The sequence below is a fragment of the Eptesicus fuscus genome, chromosome 6 (assembly GCF_027574615.1).
Source record: "Eptesicus fuscus isolate TK198812 chromosome 6, DD_ASM_mEF_20220401, whole genome shotgun sequence".
NCBI lineage: Eukaryota > Metazoa > Chordata > Mammalia > Chiroptera > Vespertilionidae > Eptesicus > Eptesicus fuscus.
The window spans coordinates 29,057,968-29,081,617 of NC_072478.1; the positions used below are offsets into that span (position 1 = coordinate 29,057,968).

Here is a 23,650-nt window from a genome sequence, read left to right on the forward strand (position 1 = left end):
CCTTCACCTCCTGGCCCAGGCAGTGTTTGGGGAGTTGGAAACTCATCATTTTATATATGTGGCCACAGACACTGCAGGGTCGGGAGAAACAGCTTCATCTAATTTGAGACACATGGGTCCTCCCTGTCCCAAATCCACTTAAGTATGTGTGTGTGTGGGTGTGGGGGCGGGGGGGCTTGGATGATCCCACCTCTGGTGACCGAAATAAACTGGACCTGAGTGTTTTAGCACAGCATTGCTTAGGTACCATGTGTTAATAAAGGAAGAGCTTTATATCCAGGGATACGGTTGTGACTCAGGTGGCCCAAGGCTTGGAAACCACGTGACAGCGGGGTGCCCCTGCCCTGTCTCCTGGTCTGCCGCCTCCCTCAGTGACGACCCTGGATCTCTGGCGAAAGCAGAGGGTTGCTGGAAAGCAGGCTGTATTGTGGGCAGGTATTTGGTGTGTGCTTTATTTATTTTATTTTTAAAATATATTTTATTGATTTTTTTATAGAGAGGAAGGGAGAGGGATAGAGTTGGAAACATCGATCAGCTGCCTCCTGCACACCCCCTACTGGGGATGTGCCCGCAACCAAGGTACATGCCCTTGACCGGAATCAAACCTGGAACCCTTCAGTCCGCAGGCCGACGCTCTATCTACTGAGCCAAACCAGTTAGGGCTGGTGTGCCCTTTAAAAGTGAAACTGGACAGCCAGGGGTCATCTCCCTGGAGAGGGGGCAGGAGTTCCCCTGAGCCGCTTTGGTACACTGAATGGGACCCTTTGTTGCATGAGGCTTGTTCCTCCGTGGCCTCCTTTTACTCAGCAAACAATGAAAGGATGTTGCCAGATGCTGGGTGTATGGGACTATCTCCTGCCATGTTGCCCACTCCCCAGGGCTGGGGTCCTGGTAGTCAATGGATCACACTCCAGACATTGTCTCATTCACTTCTCATGCTCCCCTGCCCTCCCCCTCCCCCCCTCCCCCCGCCCGCCCAATCTCTGTGCTCAGGGCAACATGAACTTCCTACTCACCTCCTTGTGTCCACTTCTACTCACTCCACATTGTTCTGTTTTGTGGTAAATTACACGTAACATTAAATTAAAGGTGAAGTCCTAGCCAGTTTGGCTCAATGGATAGAACGTTGGCCCTCGGACCGAAGGGTCCCAGGTCCAATTCTGGTCAAGAGCACATGCCTGGGTTGCGGGCTTGACCCTCAATAGGGGGCATGCAGGAGGCAGCCAATCAATGATTCTCACTCATCATTGATATGTCTATCTCTCTCTTCCTCTCCCTTCCTCTCTGAAAAAAGAAAAAGAAAAAGAAGAAGAAGAAAAAAAAGAGTAAAGCTCTCAAATAGAATCAACTAAAAAAACAAAAACAAAAAACTGAGCTTAATGGAAATATCAGTCACATATAATATAATTCACCCATTTAAAGTGAACCATTAATTGGTTTCTATTATATTTACAGCTATGTGCAAACCATTGCCACAATTTTTGGATGTTTTCATCACCCTAAAAAGACACCCTGTTTCCATCAGCAGTCACTTCCCACTCCCCCCCTCACCTCCCAGTGACCACAAACTCACCTCCTGTCCCCGTGGGCTTGCCTGTCCTGGACATTCCACAGAAACGGAATCTCACTGTGTCCTTGTGTCCGGCTTCTGTTGCTGAGCATTGTGTTTTCAAGGTCCCTCATGGTCATGTTTTACAGCAGAATAATATTCCGTTGTACGACTACACCGAGTGGCCAGATTATCATGATCTCTGAACACATAATAATCTGGCCACTCAGTGTATATATATATATATATGTGTATATATATATATATGTGTATATATATATATATATATATACATATATATATATATATATTTAGAGGCCTGGTGCATGAATTTGTGCATGGGTGGGTGGGGTCCAGTCAGCCTGGCCAGGGGGAGGGGACATGGGTGGTTGGCCGGCCTGTCTGCTGGTCGAACTCCTGGTTGAGGGGACAATTTGCATATTAGCCTTTTATTATATAGGATATACACTGAGTGGCCAGATTATTATGCGTTCAGAGATCATAATAATCTGGCCACTCAGCGTATATCACTCACCAATGGACACTGGTTGTTGCCACCTTTTGGCTTCTGTGAGTCCTGCTGCCGTGGACATGTGTGCACAGGTTTTAGTGGATGTTTTCAGTTTTGCATGGGCATTGTGGACCCATCATCTATTTTTAAACCCATAGACTGTGCTTCGGTGCCTGCTGGGATTTTTGTCCATTTGCTGCTTTCGCAGCTCAGCCCTGGGGGCTGTGGAAGGAATTGAGTTCCTCTGGCTGAGTCCATTCATCAGCTCCCCACATCCACCCGCATTTCTAACTCAGAGCCTCCGAGCAACAGCGTCCCTGCATAGCTGTGCCCCGGCAGCTTTCTCTGGGCAGTTGATTTTTCTCCCTCCTGCCCCGGGGTCTCATTTCTGTCCCCCTCACCTAGAATGCTCTCTGCTCTCTGCTCCGACAATTCCACTTGCTCTCAGCCTAGCCATGTCTCCACCTCTCCCTACTCTCCACCTACTCTCATGAACACTGTTTTTCAATGACTGAAGCCCCAAACCTGCTGGACCCTCGCCACCTCTGCTCTGCAGTTTCTGGGGGACCTTGCCCAGTTTTCTTCTGTCTGAGCTTCAGGTTTTGGTTGGTGGGTTTGTTTTTTTCTGTAAAAGAGGCTTCTGATCAAGGGCAGTGAGAAGACCACACAGAATGGATCAATGTGCAGAAAAATGGACATTTTATTCAGATAAACACGTGGGCGAGTGAAAAGGCAGAAAGAAGCAAGCTGTGGCAGAGAGTGATGGCTGCAGAGATGTCCCCATCCTGGCCCTGGGACCCGTGGACACGTCACCTCACATGGCAGAGGAACATGCACGGGGGGTTAAATCAAGGACCCTGAGATGGGGGTGACTGCAGATTACTCGGGGGGCCCAGGGTCATCACAGGGTCCTTATAGGAGGAGGCAGGAGGGTGAGAGTCAGAGATGGGAGAGGCTGCGGTGCTGGCTGTGATGATGGAGGTAGGGGCCGCGAGCCAGGGTTGTGGCGCCTCTAGAAGCTGGAAAAGGCCAGAAACAGTTCTCCCTGGAGCCTTCGGAAGGACCAGCTCTGCTCACACCTGGGTTTAGTTGATAGAAGCCAGGTCAGACTCCTGAACCCCAGAACTGTCAGAAATAAATGTATGTCGTCGGAAGCACTAAGTTTGTGGTGAGCTGTGATAGCCGTAGGAAACTCATGGTTAATTTAGGAAACTACATTATAGATGAAGTTCTGTGTCCTCTTAGCTTCCATCTTGTCTCTCGTCAGTAACGTGACATCACAGTGCCTCCCACCCGTGGGCGGCGCTAGACCACACAGAGCCGATGGAGTTTCCCACCACACACTGTCCACCACGTCCCCAGCTGAGCCCGCAATGCAGGATTCTCACCTGCTGCTTCTCCCAGAGGCCCGTCCCATCAGCTGATTCAAAAATATATATGTTTTTATTGATTTTAGAGAGAGAGGAAGGGACAGGGAGGGAGAGAGAGAAACATCAAAGATAAGGGAGAATCATTGATTGGCTGCCTCCTGCACAGCCCACACTGGGCATCGAATCTACAATCCCAGCATGTGCCCTGACTGGGAATTTAACCGTGACCACTGAGCCACACTGGTCAGGCAGCAGGCTATTTTTAAAAAATATATTTTTATTAATTTCAGAGAGGAAGGGAGAGGGAGAGAGAGAAACATCACTGATGAGAGAGAATCATTGATTGGCTGGCTCCTGCACGCCCCCAACTGGGGATAGGGATCAAGCCTGCAACCTGGACATATGCCTTTGACCGGAATCGAACCTGGGACCCTTCAGTCTGCAGGCGGATGCTCTACCCACTGAGCCAAACCAGCTAGGGCTGCAGGCTAATAATTCTTTATTGTTGAAAGTATTATATATGTCACCTTTTCCCCCCATTACCTCCTCCAGCCCACTGCCGCCCAGGCCTTCAGCACCCTGTTGTCTGTGTCCATGGGTTATGCATATATGCATACAAGGTCTTTGGTTGATTACCTCCCACCCAACTGCCCTTCCCCACTTCCCTCTGAGATCCCGCACTCTGTTCCATGCTTCCATGTCTCTGGATCCACTGTGTTCATCAGTTTATTTTGTTACTTAGATTCCACATATGAGTGCGATCATGTGATACTTGTCTTTCTCTGACTGACTTATTTCACGTAGCATGATACTCTCCAGGTCCCTTCATGCTATCTCAAAGGGTAAGAGATTCTTCTTTTTTATACAGCAGGCTAATTTTTAAATTGATAATTTTGTATGGCCCTCGAATAATGTTATAAATACCCAATGGCCCTTGGCAGAAAAACGTTTCCCCACCCCTACGCTATGTGCTAGACGCCATTGTAGCCACCACAGTTGTTGATCTAGCCCTTAAACCAGGTCTGTTCCACCGCAGAATGTGATCTGGCCGCGAGTGTCCAGTGATGAGGGGAAGCTTCCCTGTCTTAAACATTTGAGGTGGGTATCACTATCCTTTTTTTAAAGCAGTTGGGCCTCGCTGGTTTGGCTCAGTGGGTAGAGCGTCGGCCTGCGGACTGAAGCATCCCGCTTTGGACTCCGGTCAAGGGCACATGCCTGGGTTGTGAGCTCTATCCCCAGTAGGGGGCCTGCAGGAGGCAGCCAATCAATGATTCTCTCTCATCATTGATGTTTTTATCTCTCTCCCTCTCCCTTCCTCTCTGAAATCAATAAAAATATATTTAAAAATAATAATAAAGCAGTCGGAAAGCTGAGCAGTTGTAAAACCTGCCCTGGTCGTGCAGTGAGTACATGGTGACTCCAGGTTCCTAATCAAAATCCAACCCACTCCAGTGCCTCCCTCCATCTGTGTCCCCACCTGTAAAATGGGGAAATAATAAAACTTAAAGTTAAGGCAGTGACAATATGAGGTAATTGCTTGTGCTGTGTGTGCAATTATCTGCTCCACTGGTTTTCATCAGCATTGTGATTCCAAGATGCAACCCCCAGCACCCACATTTCTGACCATCCACGCCATACTGTCTGCTGCAGACTCATTCCTGTAAGACCGGGTCTCTCCCTTGGCATTGTGGACTCAGGCTGGGTCATTCTATGTGGGGCTGCCCTGGGCACTGTGGGGTGTTGAGCAGCATCCTTGGCCCCCACCCACTGCATGCTAGGAGTACCCACAGTCGTGAGAACCTCGGACATCACCCAGTATCCCCTGGAGGTAGAATCTATCCCCCTGTTGTATGCAAAGGGATCAAAGCAAAAAAAAAAAACAAAAACACAACCAAAACCCACACAAAAAACCACTTAGAATTTTCAGCTACTCTGTGACGTCCTGTTGACATGTCAGAGTGAAACTCAAGCACCACACTGAGCTCAGACTGCTGGAATGTTTTGTCTCCAGATGATGTTCCCAAATCTTCCCTAGAAAAATTCTCAGTAGCACATGTGGAAATGTAATTAGCAGCCCTTTTCCTCTGTGGTAATGACACAGATTTGGGTCTGTAATAAAGAGGAACGGGTCCCTTTAGACCTGAGGGCCAGACTGGGCAGGGTCCCCCCCGAGAACCACCTGCTGAGAATCAGGGCAGGTTATTCTCCATGGGGGGCTGTCCCAGGCACGGCTGGGCATCCAGCAGCATCCCTGGCCCCTACCCACTCAATATCAGGAGCACCTCCAGGCGTGACAACCACCTATGTGCCCAGTGTTCCCTGGGGGCAAAATGGACCCTCTTCCCCTCATTGAAAATCCCCGTGCAAGGAATGTAAGTTTTTCTTCGTGCCCTGTAGGACCCTGGGGAAATGTTTTCCCTGCAGTTCTTTGCATGTCTAGACCCACACATGTATCAGTTTAGGTCATGGCTGTCCTTCAGAGCCGTCCTTGGAGAGGGGCTGTGCAGGCTGATAGTTCTGGTCTCTAACCAGCTTGGTTTGGTAAATAATGTTCCCAGCTTCTTTACCTCTGAGTGACCTGGCTGGCATTTCCTGGTTTTTGTGAATAACAATGAACGTGGCCATGGCACTCTCCCTTCCACCTGGTCCCTAAGCCTCAATTCTCATAGAAGCCAGACTCCTGTTTTCTGTGACGGTTTGGGGATTTAATTAGACCCCTCTGGCGGAGAGCCCATTGTGGGTCTGTCTCCTAGAACGTGGTCTGTTTGGTTCATTTACGAACATGATCAACTGTGAGGGGGGCTGCTGTAGCTGATGGTATGTGTGAGGAATATAAAGCAGTTTGCAATCCCATAGCACTTTCCATGTGTTAAAATATCACCAGTCCCCAGTGTGTAAAAATCTGGTTTGTTATCTATTCTCGTCTCAACCAAGGGAGAGGCGTTAGAACAGTTCTGCTTTAAGGAGAGTAGTATGAGATATATATATATATGTAACGTATAGCATTGTTTTCTGAATCAGCTTTTCCTTTGGGGGATACACAACAGCTTTCAGACCCAGTAATGCAGAAAATATGCCTGGTAGTATATATGCCATCGAGTACGAAACTCTTGGGTTACGAATGTTCACGAAAAATAGCTCTATTTTCTTCACCACCCCCGACCTCACATTGAAGCAGGTGTTTTCTCCTTTTTCTGTCACCTTGGGAGACCTTGCACTTCCCATAGTGTTGCCATTGTGATGGCCTTCAAGCTGGGCTGCTCTGCTTTTGTATATTTCAAATGTACACGTTTGTATGTTCCTAACGTCTTTCAGATTTTTATCTTTTGAGGGTAGATTTGAATTTGCGAAATAGCCTACATTCATCTGCTAATGCTGCATAACAAATCACTACAAACACAGCGGCTTGAAACGACACAGTTTATTGTCTCACACAGCATGCATGGGTCAGGAATCTGGGTCTTCCGCTCGGGGTATCTTGGGCTGCAGTCAGATTGTCGCCTAGGCTGCAGTCTTATCTCAACTGGGGGAGGATCCACTTCCAAGCTTGCTCACATGGCTGTTGACATGGTTTAGTGTTTCATTGGCTATTGACTGGAGGCCACTCTCAGGTTTTTGGCAGGTGGGCCTTCCCAGCATGGGAATTGGCTTCATCACAGGAGCAAAGGAGAGAGTCTTCTAGCAAGATGGGAATTACATTCTCGCATTAAGATAATCATGGAACCCTGGCTGGGTGGCTCAGTTGGTTGGAGTGTCGTCCTGACCGTGGTGGGTTTGAATCCCGGTCAGGACATTTGAAGTTGTTTCAGGTTTGATTCCTGGTTGGGGTGCATATGGGAGACATCTGATCATTGTTTCTCTCTCATATTGATGTTTCTCTCTCTCTCTCTCTCTCTCTCTCTCTCTCTCTCTCTCTCTCTCTCTCTCTCTCTCTCTCTCTCTTCCCCTTCCTCTCTTAAATCAATGAAAACATATCCTTGGGTGACAATTTAAAAAAATGTTAGCTATTTTAAAAAAAAGATAATCATGGAAGTGACACCCCATCACTTCCGCCATATTCTAGTAGTTAGAAGCAAGTTACAGGTACCCCCACATTCAGGGAAGTGATGACACAAGACATGAGGACCAGGAGTGGAGGGGTCCTAGGGGGACTATCGTAGTGTGCCATCTATCTAGCTAACTGTCAGTCACTCAGCGGTGGATAAGGTGGATGGCTCAACGGGAACAGGGTCGGTTTTGGTTTAAAGGGAGATATTATTGCCAAGTCACAAGGCTGTATTTCTCAAGTATAAGATTTCTGTTCTCTCTGAAGGCGGTTTCTGAGGATGAATCCAAAAATGTCATGAGATGACATACTGTTTTGAAAGTTGAAAGTTGCTCAGGGTGGCTCTTTGAAGGGAAGGATGCCTGTTTAATTTTGTCTTGATACACAAATTGGATTACCTTGCCTTGGATCACCTGGTGTGTCAGTGGAGAATTAAGAGACCAGCCTTCGTATGTTAGGAGGGGGACTTGGGATGGGATGAGAAGGCGGGAGGCATGATGGAGGAGTCCTGGATTTGGAGTCCCTAGGGTGTGGATTGTGTCTGGGCTATGCCACTCAGCAGCTGTGTGACTTGGACAAGTCACTTAACCTCTCTGAACCTCCATCTTCTCACCAGCTAAATGATGTTAAACTTTAGCTTGCTAGATTATTTTAAAGGCTAGGGATAATTTATAGAAAGTATAATAAACGCAGTGTGGGATCCTGGATCAGAAGAGGGTCATTAGTGGAAAAACTGAGTAAACTGTGGAGTTTAGTTAATAGCAACGTTGATGTTTTAATTATGACAAATGTATCCTGGTTCTGTAAGTTGTTAACATTAGGGGAAGCTGGGTGAATGATATGCAGGAGATGTCTATACTATCTTTGCAACTCTTCTGTAAATCTTAAATTATTGCAAAGTAAAAAGTTTATTTAAAAAAACACACAGGAAGACTTTATTTTTCACTTTAAAAATAAGTGATAAGTAATAAAAGATAATAGCAGTGTTGTGGAGAGTGTGGACAGGATAGAATAAAATGGAATAATCTTTATCAACAGTAGTTTATTAATGTATTTTCAAGAACCTTAAAACTATTTGATGCTCTCCAATCCCATATAGTATCTCTAAAAATAAATACTTAGGGATACATTAGTAATTAGAGATAAACATAAAGATATTCTCAGCAGCATTATTTTTTAATATGTTTTTTTAATTTTTTAGAGAAAGAGGGAGGGAGAGGAATAGAGAGATAGAAACATTGATAAGAGATAAACTTCATCGATTGGCTGCCTCCTGTACACTCCTCCCCCCCCCCCCCACTGGGGATTGAGCTTACACGCTGGGCATGTGCCCTGACAGAGGATAGAACCAGGACCTCTTGGTTTCTAAGTCAGCTTTCAATCATTGAGCCACATTAGCTGGGCTCAGCAGCATCTGTATATATAAAAGCCTAAGCAACTGCTCGACCATTCGACCATTCGACCAGTAGCTATGACGTGCATAGACCACCAGGGGACAGACGCTCAATGCACAGGCATGGAAACATGGGACAGACTGATGGATCTCAGAGGGGATGGGGGAGGGAGGAGAGGGGAGGGTGGGAAGAGATTAACCAAAGATCTTATATGCATACTAGAGGCCGGTGCACAGATTTGTACACCAGTGGGGTCCCTCAGGGATCCACTGCGGGGATCAGGCCGAAACCAGCAATCCAACATCCCCTGAGGGGTCCTGGATTGCAAGAGGGTGCAGGCCAGACTGAGGGACCCCACTGGTGCACGAATCTGTATACTGGGCCTCTAGTTATTTATAAAGCAAAAATTGGGAGCAGTCTAAATGGTCAATAGTAAGGAAATGGGCTAATCAATTATGATACACCTCAGTGTGAATATATGGGCTGCCATGAGAAACCATGTTTTCAAAGAAAGTGCAATGATATGAGAAAGTACAATGATAGAATGTTACTAATAAAAGCCTAGGTGGTCCTCATGCCATCAGGCCATGATGCCCTCAGGCCGTCACAATCCATCACCAGGAGGCGGGACTCTGGGATTCGGGGCAGGGTCCCGGGTCTCCCGCGATTTCGCGCTCTGGGTCACTAGTGTTAAATAATGATAGAGGCCAAAAAAATGCCTAGTTGCTTTCCTTTCTTTTTTTAAAATTGATGTTTTTTATTGATTTTAGAGAGAGGAAAAGAGAGAATCATCAATGTGAAAGAGAAACATTTATCAGCTGCCTCCTGCATGCCCCCTACTGGAGATTGAACCTGCAACCCTGGCATGTGCCCTGGCATGTGGTGACCTTTTGGTGCATGGGATGACACTCAACCAACTGAGCCACACTGGCCAGGGCCCTACTTGCTTTTCTTTTCTTTTTTAAATATGTTTTATTTGATTTATTTATTTATTTATTTATTTATTTAGGGAGAAAGGAAGGGAAAGGGATAGAGATATGGAAACATTGATGAGAGAGAAACATCTATCGGCTGCCTCCTGTATGCCCCCCACTGGGGATCAAGCCAGCAATTGGGCATGATTCCTGACAGAGAATCAAATCAGTGACCTCTTGGTTCATGGATTCATGCTCAACCACAGAGCCACACCAGCCGGGACCTAGGTGCTTTTCTTATAAAGTTACTTTCTGAGGCCTAAAGCTCAATGCTAAAAGCTTTAAGTTTGCTTTTCTAGAAAAGCTGTGGCCAGCACCCAGTAAGTTATATGTAGAGGTGTTTTGTATAGTGCTTGCTTTTTGGGGTACACAGGTTCCTTCTGTGTGGTAGCATATGAGGTGGCCTGTTCATTGACTGCATGTGACTGCACTGCTGCTTGCTGGGAAGCAGATTCCTAACACTGAGCTCCTCATGGACTTGACCTTCACAGAGCAGACATTGGATGGTGAACATAAATTGCTCTCCTACCTGGGTCTGGTGGCTCGTAGACTAAATTCTGTCCACAGGCCTTGGAGCTTGACCATCCCAGCAGTTTTTTAACTTCTAAAAAATATGTCATGACTATATATTTATATTTATTTGATGGTCACTTTTTAAACTAATATATTTTTATTGATTTTTAAAGAGAGGAAGGGAGAGGGATATAGAGTTAGAAACAATGATGAGAGAGAAGCATCCATCAGTTGCCTCCTGCACGACCCCTACTGGGGATCGAGCCCACAACCCAGGTACATGCCCTTGGCCAGAATTGAACCTGGGACCCTTCAGTTCACAGGCCAATGCTCTATCCACTGAGCCAAACCAGTTAAGGCTGATGGTCACTTTTGAGGACAAGGCCATTGAATTTGGAAGACCAATTAAGACTTTTTAACAGCAAATTATAAGGAAATTATGAACATCCTGCAGTGTGTTATGGCAATACAGTTTATAATTTGCAAGGTTTTCTTTAAAATATATTTATCTTGGAGAAGTTTTGGATTTACAGGAAAGTTACAAAGATAGTACAGAGCTCCCATATACCCCACACCCAGTTTCCCCCATTGTTAACATTAGTGTGGTACATGGGTCACATTAATGAGCCAATATCAATGCATTGTGATGAACTTAAAAACAAACAAACCCACACTTTATTCAGATTTCACTAGCTTTTCCCTAATGTCCTCTTTTTATAGCCAACATTTAAAAATGGGGAGATTGTACAATAAAAACTCTCAGGATAATTGGAGTTGCTGATGACACGAGGCCACCTCCTGCGTGGTGGCAGAGCTGGCCCTGGAGCAGTGTCCCTTTCCAATGAGCCAGGTGTAGTCTCTCCAGGGCCCCACAGTGCTGTCATCTGCCTGCCCTGGGGCCCACCTCAAACTCATGATCCCGGAACAGGCACCAGAGCTCAGCACTCACCTCCTCGGCCCTCAAGGGGGAACATTCCTGTGCAGAGCTCATGCCAAGCTGTAAATCAGAAAAACATGTTGGAATGCAGGTGAGCACAAGTCACCTGGGAGCATTTTATGGTTAGTGTGAAGGACATGGGTGGCCATGCGACGCTCAGAGCCACAGGCATCTAGGGAAGCTGGGAAGGGGCTGGGAGACTGCTCAATCCCTTAAATGCCCAGGACAGCCCCACACCGAGAATGACCTGGTCCCAATGTCAGCAGTGCCTGGGGGAGAAAGCATGGACTAAGGTGACCTGCAGAGGAAAGAATATTCTGTCATTAAAAAAAAAGAACAAAAATAATCAGAATTGTATGGAACCACAAAAGACCCTGAATAGCTAAAGCAATGAAAAAAGAAATGAAGCCGGAGGTATCACACTGCTTGACCTTAAGTCATACTATAGAGCTATGATAATCAAAACAGCATGGTATTGGCAGAAAAACAGACACACATGCCAATGGAACAGAACTGAGAGCACAGAAATAAGACCACATATATATGGGCAAATAACTTTTGACAAAGGAAGCAAAAACACACAATAAAGAAAAGAAAGGTGCTCGCTTCGGCAGCACATATACTAAAATTGGAATGATACAGAGAAGATAAGCATGGCCCCTGCACAAGAATGACACACAAATGTGTGAAGCATTCCATATTTTAAAAAAAGAAAAGAAAGCCTCTTCAATAAATGGTGCTGGGAGAACTGGAAAGCCACATGCAAATGAATAAAACTAGATTATAGTTTGCCCTCATGTACACAAATTAATTCAAAATAATCAAAGACCTAAATATAATATCGGAAACAATAAATTACATAGAAGAAAACATAGGTACTAAACTTATGGACTTTATCTTAGTGAACATTTCATGAATTTGACCCCAAAGGCAAGGGAAGTAAAGGCAGAAATAAATGCCCGGGACTACATCAAACTAAAAACGCTTCTGCACAGCACAAGAAACCGTCAACACAACAAAAGGCACCCAACCGAATAAGAAATTATGTTTGCAAATGATAGTTCCAACAAGGGGTTAATATAAAAAAAATGAAGTATTCATGCAACTCAACACCAAACAAACAATCCAGTTAAAAAATGGGCAGAGGACCTGAACAGACACCTCTCCCCAGAAGACATACATATGGCCAACATATATGAAAAGATGTTTTAACTTCACATCTTTTAGGGAAGCTGTAAGTGAAATGCAAATCAAAACTACAATGAGATGTCACTTCACATTTGTTAGAATGGCTATTATCAACAAGATAGATATTAAGTGCTGGAGAGGCTGTGGAGAAATAGGGACCCTCATCTGGCCGGTGTGGCTCAGTGATTGAGCATCATCTATGAACCAGGAGGTCACGGTTCAATTACCGGTCAGGGCACATGCCCAGGTTGCGGACTCGATCCCTCCTTCACTGCTGATAGAAATATAAACTGGTACAGCCACTATGAAAAACAATATGAAGTTTCCTAAAAAAAATAAAAATTAAAAATAGGGTTACCATATGACCCAGCAATCCCTCCCCTGGGTATCTGCCTGAAAAACTCAAAAACATCTATTTGCAAAGATATATGCACCCCTATATTCATTGCAGCATTGTTCACGGTGGCCAAGACATGGAGACAACCAAAGTGTCTTTCAATAGAGGACTGGATAAAGATGTGGGACATAGATACAATGAAATGCTACTCCGCCATAAGAAAAGATGAGATACTGCCATTTGTGGCAACATGGTGGACCTTGAGAATATTATGTTAAGCGAAACAAGTCAGAAAAGGCTAAGAATCATATGATTTCGCTCATAGGTGGGCCATAAAATGGAAACTCATAGACACAGACAACAGTATGGTCGTTACCAGAGGGAAGGGGTTGGAGTAGTAAAGGGTAAAGGGGGCCAAATACTAGTATATGGTGATGGGAGACAATTAGACTTTGGGTGGTGGGCACACTATGCAATATATAGATTATGTATCATAGAAATGTGAAACCTATATGATCTTAACCATGTCACCCCAATAAAATTAATAGGAAAAAGAAAAAGGATGTTCTGTGGGTTTCAACATCAGGACCCAAAGCTGTGCCAAGGCCACTGGGCTCTGGGAAGATGAGCTGGTGCAGCAGTGCCTGACCTGCTCAGCACATTTTGCCCTCCGGAGGCTGCAGGGCTGACCTTGCAGTCAGGTGAGCGTGGTTCCCAGAGCAGCAGAGCTCAGAGCAGAAGCCCCCGCTCCATCCCACGGGAGAGCGGGTCTCGCTGACAGCACTGCCCACACAGCACCGGGGCCTCAAAGGCAGATGGGATGCTGTGCTGTCAGCCCATCTGAAAGGCTGGGGTGGCCCCTGGTGGCTGGGGAAGGGCAGACCACCCAGCCTGGCTGAATAGGGGACCCCAAGGTGGACTTCCTTTACCAGAACCAGGGGGAACAGGCTAAGTTTGTTTTGCTCCCAGGGAGGCCGCCTGTGTTGTCTTCATTCCTTCAATAAAATATCCCCTGAGCACCCAGACTGAGTCTGAAAAGAAAACCCTACAGGGCCTGAGGTGGTGATGTTGACCTCTCTTTATGAGGAGTCCACAAATTTCTGTCAGGGCCAGAGAGTAAATATTTTCAGCTTTACAGGCCAGACACTCCCTGTCACTGCTACTCAGTTCTGCTTTTGTAAGCATGAAAGTGCCATAGACAGTATTTAAGTGAACGGGCACGGCTGTGTTTCAATAAAACTTTATGTACAAACATACATGGTTGGCCGGATTTGGCCTCTTGTCTCTCACAGATCAGCCTGGCCCTCCTCCTTCCCAATGCCGAGGCCTCTTACTCAAAGTGGTATGTGACACTCATGACTACCCCTTCTTCTCTGAGGCTTCCTTGGAGATCTCAGGCTGGCTTTATTGCCTTTCTGAGCCTCAGTTTCCCCATTCGTAGAATGAGGGTAATTATACTCCTTATGGAGTTCTGTATAGATTGTTAGATATTATAGGACAGTGGTTCTCATCTGGGGCGATCCTACTTCCAAGGGACACTGGGCAGTGTCTGGGAACATCTGTGGTTGTCATGACTGGGCACCGAGTGAGTGGGGACCAGGATGAACACCCTGCAGTGCCCAGAATCCTCCCTCCCCAGAGAACAGTCCAGCCCTGAATGACTATAGGGCTGAGGGGAGAGACCCTGGTGTCTAATAAGTTATCTTGCAAAGACCAGGAGATGTTAGTTGTCTGCCTGTCTTTGGACCACTGCTTCACTCTTATTTTCCAGAACTCTGCATCCATAAAACCGCTGCCCTCCTGCATGCTTGTGTGCTGGCTGCACACTTGGCAGGCATTGGTTGAGTGCCACCTGGCGCCACGGCCTCCTGAGTGGATGCACGTCATTGTCCAGATCTGTCTGGGTGTCCCGAGGCTTCCTCCAGCAGCAAGGGTCTCAGCCACCGTGGCTGGTGCAGGAACCACTCAGCCACCTGTCTTTTCTCCCCCTCCTCCTTCCTTTCAAACTTCCCCACTCATTAGCATATCCTGTTATTAGTGCCTTTCTTTTCTAGGTTATATAATGCTGTCATTATTAGATGCTGTCACAGGGACTTCATGTTCCCTCAATCATATTTTAAAGCATTCTCTAGCTTACAAAACTAATTGCCTATTGGCGCTCCCTTCTTTTCTTTTCTTTTTTAAAATAAACTTTTATTTTAGAATTGTTTTAGAGTCACAGAAAAATTGGGAAGACAGTATAGAGTTCCCATACATTCCGCACCCAGTCCCCACTATTGTTAACATCATACATCACTCTGGTACATTTGTCACAACAAATAAACCAATATTGGTGCGATCTTATTAACCAACATCCGTGCTTTATTCAGATTTCCATCGTTTTCCCCTAATGCCCCTTTTCTGCCTCAGGACTTCACCCAGGACCCCACATGACATTTCTCGTGCCTCCTCAGGCCCCTCTGGGCTGTGATGGTTTCTCAAATTTTCCATATGCAGAAACCAGTTCTTACTCTAGGGATGGATTATAAGGGGACCTGACCTGTGGCGATTTTGCAGATGGGAAACTATCCTATCTAGAATGATATGAAAATTTTGCTCACCAAATTTAGGTATTTTGTTATTTATTTATTTTTCTTTATTCCCATCCCCTTACACCCTCCTCTTTGGCAACCATCGGCTGGTTCTCTGTATCTATGAGGCTGTTTCTATTTTGTATTTTCATTTATTTTGTTTTTTACATTCCACATGTAAGTGAAATCATGATCTTTGTCCTTCTCTGTCTGACTTATTCAACTTTAGCATAATGCCCTCTAGGTCCATTTGTGTTATTGCAAGTGGGTAAGATTTTATCTTTTTTATGGTTTAATATTCCATTGTGTATGTGTATCACATCTTTTATTTATTAACATATTTTTATTGATTTCAGAGAGGAAGGGAGAGGGAAAGAGAGATAGAAACATCAGTGATGAAAGAGAATCATTGATTGGCTGCCTCCTGCACACCCCCTATTGGGGATCAAGCCCGCAACCCAGGCATGTATCCTTGACCGGGATCAAACCCGGGACCCTTCAGTCTGCAGGCTGATGCTCTATCCACTGAGCCAAATCGGCTAGGGCACATCTTTTATTTTTATTATTATTTTTTTAATCCTCACCCAAGGATATGTTTTTATTGATTTTTAGAGAAACAGAGAAACATCAATGTGAGAGAGAAACATCGGTTGCCTCACCAGGGATTGAACCTGAAACCTAGGTATGTGCCCTGCCCAGGAATCAAACCTGCAACCTTTTGGTCTACAGGATGACTCTCCAACCAACTGAGCCATCCGGCCAGGGCTCACATCAGCTGTTGATGGACACCTATGTTGCTTTTAAGCATATCTTGGCTATTGTAAATAATGCTGCAATGAACATAGGGATTCATATATCTTTTTGAAGTAATGTTTTTTCTTTGGATAAATATCCAGAAATGTACTTGGTAGATGTGTGTCAGCTCTAATTTTAGTTGTTTGAGGAACCTTCATGCTGTTTCCCATAGTGGCTGCACCAATTTGGCAATCCCACCAACAGTGCATGAGGTTTCCTTTTCTCCCCATCCTCACCCACCTGGCTGTTGGTTGATTTAGTGGTGACAAATTTAGATATTTTGGATGCCCTTTGCAGTTAGAGTTTTCTAGATGGTTGATAGAGATGAGGTATTTACTAACGAAGACAGGCGACGGATTTTTCAAGGCGGTGGGGAAGCAACAGCTCTCTTTATATATTGATATATATTTTATTGATTTCAGAGAGGAAGGGAGAGAGAGAAAAACATCAATGATGAGAATCATTAGTCGGCTGCCTCCTGCATACCCCCTACTGGGGACTGAGCCTGAAATGGGCATGTGCCCTGACCAGGAATTGAACTGTGACCTGTGACCTCCTGGTTCACAGGTCAGTGCTCAACCACTGAACCATACCGGTTGGAGCAACAGCTCTCTTTTGAATTTAAAAGAAGTTACCCTTTGTGGTTGTGAGTGTTTTGGGTTGCCAGGTGGTCTAAGATTTTGCCAGGTGATGGCAAAGGCAGGGTCGAGCTTTCCCTATGACCTGGGATCTAATTTCAGGATGAGAGAGTGGAATGTATGTCTGCATAGGTCCTGGATATGAGCATTTGTGGCTAAAATATTGCCATTTTTTATAGATCGCAAACTTCAGCCCACTAGGAGCTGAATCCAGGCTACCTAGTTTTGTAAATAAAGTTTTATTGGCACATGGCCACACCCATTTGTCTACGACAGCCCTGTTGAATTGTAGGGACAGGACTGTGTAACTTGCACAGCCAAAAATATTTACTGGCTGGCCCTTCACTGAAACACATTGCTGGGCCCCAATCTTGTGAATAAAGCAGGTCATGGAAATTCTAATACAATAAAGAAGTTCTATATAAGTTAATATATAATATATGACAAAGTTCTAACAATAAAACAATGATGTGCTATTAACAATATGTCAGGCACTGACAAGCATTTTGTAGATTTTCCTTTAAATCCAGAAAACAAACCCGTGTGGGAGGTGCTGCCACCCTCTCCATGCTACAGATTTGGAAACTGAGGGATGGAGGAGGGAGGAGTCGTGAAGATGGGACAGACAGTACGCCACCGTGCTGCCTCTCAGGTGCAAGAATATACGTCCGCACCCAGCCCCTCCTTGGGATTCAGTGTAGCTGTTTTAATTGGGAATGAAGAGAGAGGTCTGTTTTTCTTCATATTTTCTTTTTTTATTGTCCAAAATTGCTCCTCTTCCCAATTAGTCACCTGTCCCTCCATATATTACAGTCTCAGGTGGTGGGGATACTGCCTAGCATGGTGAGGTATTCCTGTCCCCAGGGACCTGGGCGATATCTGGGGACATCTGTAGTTGTCACATGGGGTGCCCCTGGCACTGAGTGGACGGGGGTTAGGGGTGCTGCTCAATACCCCACAGTGCTCAGAATGGGCTCCAAGAGAATGACCCGGCCCCAGTGTCAGCAGTGCCAATAGTGTGGGAGAGATCCTGCGTTAATTACTTGGGGAAAAATTGAGGCCAAATCCCTGCTCATAGACGACACCAGAACAAATCCCAATGGTCAGACCATGTAAACCAGAGGAACAACCTCCCCCAAACCCCCGTGTTACTAGAGGAGAGTCGGGCCAGCCTCTAAGGCACCAAGAGCATTGTCCTACTCGGCTCCAGAGACCTTTAACCCCTGGGGTCAAGATCACTGTGCCCATTTTCCCTGTCTCAGCCCTGGCCAAGCCCGCAATCAGCCTAGTGGTTTTGGAGCAGGGTGTCACTGCCCGGGCCCCCAGGTGCCTTCCCTAGTCCCCAGGCTCTCCTCCCCCTTCATCTGCAGTCAGAGCTAGTCAGGGTGACATATTTAGATGGTTACTGTGGTGATGAGTGAAGGCTGAGGTAATAGCTGCAGTGAGTGCATAAAAGCCAGCGCTGTTTCTATATCCAGCCTCCAGCGAGATGAGGCACTCCTGCCACGTGCGGGTGGGATGGCAGTGTGGGAGGGGAAGGGGTTCATATGTCCTAGTTCACCCACTCGGATCTCAGAGGCAGGATCTGCCACCTGGGAGGGGGAGAGCTGCCTGTTGCTGGGTCCCTGGCAGTCCCTGTCATGAAGGGCCTGCTTAGAGCAAGGGTTCTCATCCAGGGTGATGTTGCCTCCAGAGGACACTAGGGCATGTCTGGGGACATCTGTGGTTGTCAGGACTAGGGATCAAGTGGATGGGGTTCAGGTATGCTGCTCAGTACTCCCCAGTGCCTAGGAAGACCCCCCGACACACACACACACACATAGAATGCCTGGTCCCCATGTCTGCAGTGCCACGGGGAAGAACTTTGCTTTGGGGGAAAGATGATAGAGGCCATGGATTTATTCAGTTCCAGAAACTTGGTGCTGGCATTGAAGTCTTGATAATTTGTGAAATCCCAAAGGCTTCACTTTCTTGCCCTAGTTGTTCTACCACTCTCCTCTCATTGAGTTTACCAGTCCCATTGGGCTCTGTGTCTCTCCAGGTTATTAGGGCAGTAGAGGTTGGGAAAACAGAAAAATGAAAATGACATTGCTATTCAGTGCTTGACATTAGAAAAATGGAATCGCTGACTAAATGTCTACATGGAGATGCCAGGTGAATCAGCCCAGATGTCGGTGTATCAGTTGTCTATTGCTGTGTAACAAATGCCCCAAAACTTCTATTACCCCACAGCTTCTATGGGTCAGGAGTTTGGAAGCAGCTTACCTGGGTGGCTCGGGCTCAGAGACTAGGGAGGTTTCAGAACACGTGTCAGCAACTCCTGCCTTGTCTGAAGGCTCACCTGGGCTGGAGGAGCCACTTCAGGATGGCTTCCCGATGCGGCTGTTGCTGGGAGGTCTCAGCTCCTCTCCACACGGACCCCTCCACAGCGCTGCGTGACCATCCTCGCAGTGTGGTAGCTGGTTTCCCCAGAGAGAGTGAGGAGGAAGTCACGACTTGGTCGCAGAAGCGATGTGCTATCACTTCTGCCACATGCAAGTGTCACACAGACCAACTGTGATACAGAGTGGGATGAGGCCACACAGGAGCATGAATACCAGGAGATGGGTCATAGGAGACTGGCAGGGAACTAGCTCTGACAATAGTCAAATGTGACATTAGTTTATTTGTCCAATGTTCCTAAAGAAAGACAAGCATACCACCTGCCATCGCCAAGAAATGCTATGTGAAGCGATGGATTTAGTGATTTCACCAAGAAATGGCAGTTGTTGGTATTTTGAGTGCAGGCCATTCCCAGGGCATCCTGGGTAGAATTGCAGTTTCTGGAACCATCTTTGGGATGCCTTTTGTCCACTTAGCTGTTTTTATTCTTCTCAAAGTTTGGAGGTCAGACACGGGGTGGGTGGATGAGAGATATGCGTCCAGTGTCTCCTTTCCACGTGGTGTTGGCGCACAAGGAGGAAGAGGGGCCTCGCGAGAGCTTCACGCCGGGCGGTGAGAGGAGTTGAATCTCCCTAACGAGGAATGGCAGGAGGAACCGGTTGAGCCTCAGGCTGGATTGCACAGAGCCTCCGCAGTAAGGGGAGAGTGAAGAGGCTGTCTCCTGCTCTGCACCTTACAGAGGCAGCTCCTCACTGGCCAGCAGGTGCTTTCCATTGGCCAAACGGGACTGGGCAGTCGTCCACGGGAGGGAGTGTGGGGTGACTCTACTGGGGCTTTTCTCTGAGATGCCCCTGGGGCCCCGTGGTTCCTGGACCTGACACGGCTCCGGTGTCAGTTAGTCCAGGCCTGAGTGGTTAGGAGCTTTTGATCCTCCCGTATTATTGTTATGACACGGGCAGGGGCTCGGAGGAAAAGGGAGGATATCCATTTGGCCAGGACTGACCTAGCTTCTCTCTGGCTCTTTTTCATCGCAGCTGTTGAAGGAATCAGCTGGTAAAATGTGAGTGCTTAGCAATCATCTGGCCTAAGATGGGCTCCCTCCCTCTTTCCTCTTAGTGCTTGATGTAACTCCTAATTTATCTGTTCAAGGCCCTCTTTTAATAAACTGCTTTTTATTTCTTTATTTTGTTAATCCTCACCCGAGAATATTTTTCCCCATTGATTTTTTTAGAGAGAGTGGAAGGAAGTGGGAGAGACAGAGAGAAAAACATCAATGTGAGAGAGACACATTGATTGGTTGCAGGGATAGAGCCTGCAACCAAGGTACGTTCCCTTGACTGGAATCGAGCCCGGGACCCTTAGGTCCACAGGCCAACGTGGCATCCACTGAGCCAAACCAGCTAGGGCAAATAGACTACTTTTTAAAGTAGTTTTAGGTTTATAGAAAAGTTGAACAGATATTAACAGAGTCCCATATTTCCACACTCCTCCTGCGCGTGTGCGCACACACACACACACACACACACACACACACACACACACATTTCCCCCTGTTATTACCGTCTTGCATTGGCTTGTTAAAACTGATGAGCCAATGTTGATATATATGTGCAGTTATATATGATGATATATATTGCAAGTGCAATTATAATCTTGAAGACCATCACTAAACAATTATTGTGACCCTGCTTCATGTTTGGGACCGTCCCACCAGAGGGTTCCAGCACACGAAAGCCACCGTCATTGTGTCTGCAATGTTATTCTCTGCTCAGAAAACTAGGACTTCTCTTTCGGGAGCACAGGAAGCCCTCTGGAATCTGACTCCAGTTCATGGATCATCAAACTCTTTCTGTAAAGGCCAGAGTGTAAATATTTGTCTCTGCAGGCTGAATGCTCTTAATCACTACTGCTCAACTCTTCTATTGTGTAAAAAGAACATGTAAATGATGAGGAAGGCTTTATGCCAATAAAGCTTTATTTACAAAAGCAAGCAGTGGCCCGGATTTGGCCCACAACCAGAGCTTGCCAACCCCCGCTTTAGTTCATCCTCTTACCTTTATCTAACATTTGTTATCTGCTGGGCCCAGAATTGGGAAATAATTAGGAATTCATGCCTGGGGCCTCTCTGGCCTGGCTTCAAGTCCTGGCTGTGCTTGCACATACCTTGAGCACATACCTTTGAGTGCTCAGTATGGCTCAGTGGTTGAGCATCGACCCATGAACCAAGAGGTCCCTGGTTCGATTCCCGGTCAAGGCACATGCCCTGATTGTGGGCTCAGTCCCCAGTAGGGGGCATGTGGGAGGCTGCCAATTGATGTTTCAATCTCTATATTCCTCTCCCTTCCTCTCTCTCTAAAATCAATAAAAACATATTTAAAAAAGAAATGAATTGTGCCCTTGCTTGCATTGCTCAGTGGTTAGAGCGTCAGCCCACACACTAAAGGGTCTTGGGTTCAATTACTGGTCAAGGGCATGTACCTGTCCCATCCCCCGGAGTGTGCAGGAGGCAACCAATTGATATGTCTCTCTCACATCGATGTTTTTCTCTCTTTCTCTCCTCCCCTCCCTTCCACTCTAAGAATCAATGGAAAAAATATCCTCTGGTGAGGATTAACAAAGAAGTGAATTACAATAGTTATTATAACTAAATGAATATATATATATATATATATATATAATATATATTTTATTATATTTATTTAGTTATAATAAATGTTATATATATAATGTTATATATATATAATGTTATATATATATATATAGCACAGAGACTGGTACATATGTGTTCAGTATGGGACTTTTTTAAAAATGTACTTTTATTGACTTCAGAGAGGAAAGGAGAGGGAGAGATAGAAACATCAATGATGCAATGATGATGTTTGATCAGCTGCCTCCTGCACACCCCAGTGTTCCATATTTTTTGAGGATTCCTTTAAAAAAAATCTCCTATTATGTTATTAGTTCGCTAATGCTGCATAACAAATTATCCCAAATGTAGTGGCTTAAAACAACACATTTTGTATCTCACAGTGTCTGTGGGTCAGGAATAAGGTGTTGGTTTAGCTGGGTCCTCTGCTCAGGGTCTCTCACTGGTTACAATTAAGGTGTCAGCCAGGGCTGGGGTCTCATTAGAAAACTCAGTGGGGGAAGGTGCCGATTCCCAGCATTGTGGCTGTTGGCTGGATTCAGTTTCTCTGGTCCTTAGTTCTTCTCTGACTGCTGGACGGAGGCCGCGTGGACTTGGCCCGTGTTGCTGATGGCTTCGTCACAGCGTGCAGGCCGAGACAGCAGTTGAGTCTGTTAGCTGGGCGGAGGTCACCGTCTTGTGCAGTGTAATATCAGAAGTGATGCCCCCTCACCTTTGCCAGAGTCACTGTCCCCACCAACACTACAGGGGAGGGGATGAGACAAAGGTCATGGGACCAGGCAGGCAGTAAACAGTTTATTTCTATCTCTTTTGTCCTGGGTTACAGGAGTACTTCCCACAGAGCACTTTCTGTGTGCGGTGAGATTTGCATTCGTGTTCAAATTTCAGTCTTTTCCTCAACCCCCAAGTAGACGGTCTTTGCTCTTCCTCAGCGGAGAACATGGAGCCACGGGACGTAAACACGCAGCCGTGAGGTGCCGTGGCCAGCACTCGCACGCGTCTGCCTGGCCCACAGGGCCATGCGGTGCCGGCGTCTTTCCCACACGACTCCCGCCATGTGATTAGTGTGGAATGCTGCTTTTCTTCCTCAGAAGAAGCCAGTGCTTACCAGCCACCCTGTAGGAAATTCTCACAACACCGACATACTGTGTGTCTGTCATACGCGGGGGCTCCTGGAGGGCCAGAACCATTGTGATATCCTCGTCCGTCCCCCTGCCCCAGAGAACCAAACGCACCCTGGAGAGAATACACAATTTTAAAATGTTTTTAAATTGATTTTAGAGAGAGAGGAAGGAAGAGAGTGTGAGGGAGAGAAACATCAATGTGTGAGAGAAAAACACGGATTGGCTGCCTCCTTCCTGCGCACCCCCTACTGGGGATCAAGCCTGCAACCCTAGCATGTGCCTTTGCCCCTGACTGGGAATCGAACCCGCAACCTCTTGATGCTCAACCAACTGAGCCACACTGGCCAGGGTGAGAGCACACAATTTACAGGTGTTAATATCTGACAGGAGTGACAGGGACGGTGTGTCCCTTTTTTGCTGCTCCATGAGAGTGGAATCAAACCTGGGGCTCAGGTGTGCCTCAGAATCTACCCGGGGGCCCCTGGCTTCAGGATTGATGGGTTAAAGCCCATTCCATCCCACTTTGGCAGCCCACGGGCCCCGCTGCCCCCCCAGTTCTCCATGAGTGCCCTTTTGCCCCACCCCTTCCGCAGCCCATGAGATTAATAACAGGGTCCTGCCCCAAAAGGGATTTACCTTTCAAGATCAGACAGCAGCTCAGGAAGCTGTAGTGCAG

General features: G+C 46.5%; 1 protein-coding gene and 1 non-coding gene across 3 annotated transcripts in view; both read left to right on the forward strand.

The window, feature by feature from the left end:
* GNG7 (G protein subunit gamma 7) overlaps nt 1-23,650 on the forward strand; it is a 125,110-nt gene that overhangs the window by 10,935 nt on the left and 90,525 nt on the right. Inside the window, exon 1 of one of the 2 annotated variants that reach the window (XM_054717528.1) lies at nt 19,932-19,966. The exons of the other annotated variant lie outside the window; for it this stretch is intronic. The gene's annotated coding sequence lies outside the window, so the exon portion shown is untranslated. Of the gene's footprint in view, nt 1-19,931; nt 19,967-23,650 lie in introns of those variants that run through there. 2 annotated transcript variants of the gene reach the window in all.
* LOC114234861 (U6 spliceosomal RNA) lies at nt 11,892-11,998 on the forward strand. The gene has a single exon (XR_003621044.2). It is a non-coding gene; the product is annotated as a U6 spliceosomal RNA (small nuclear RNA).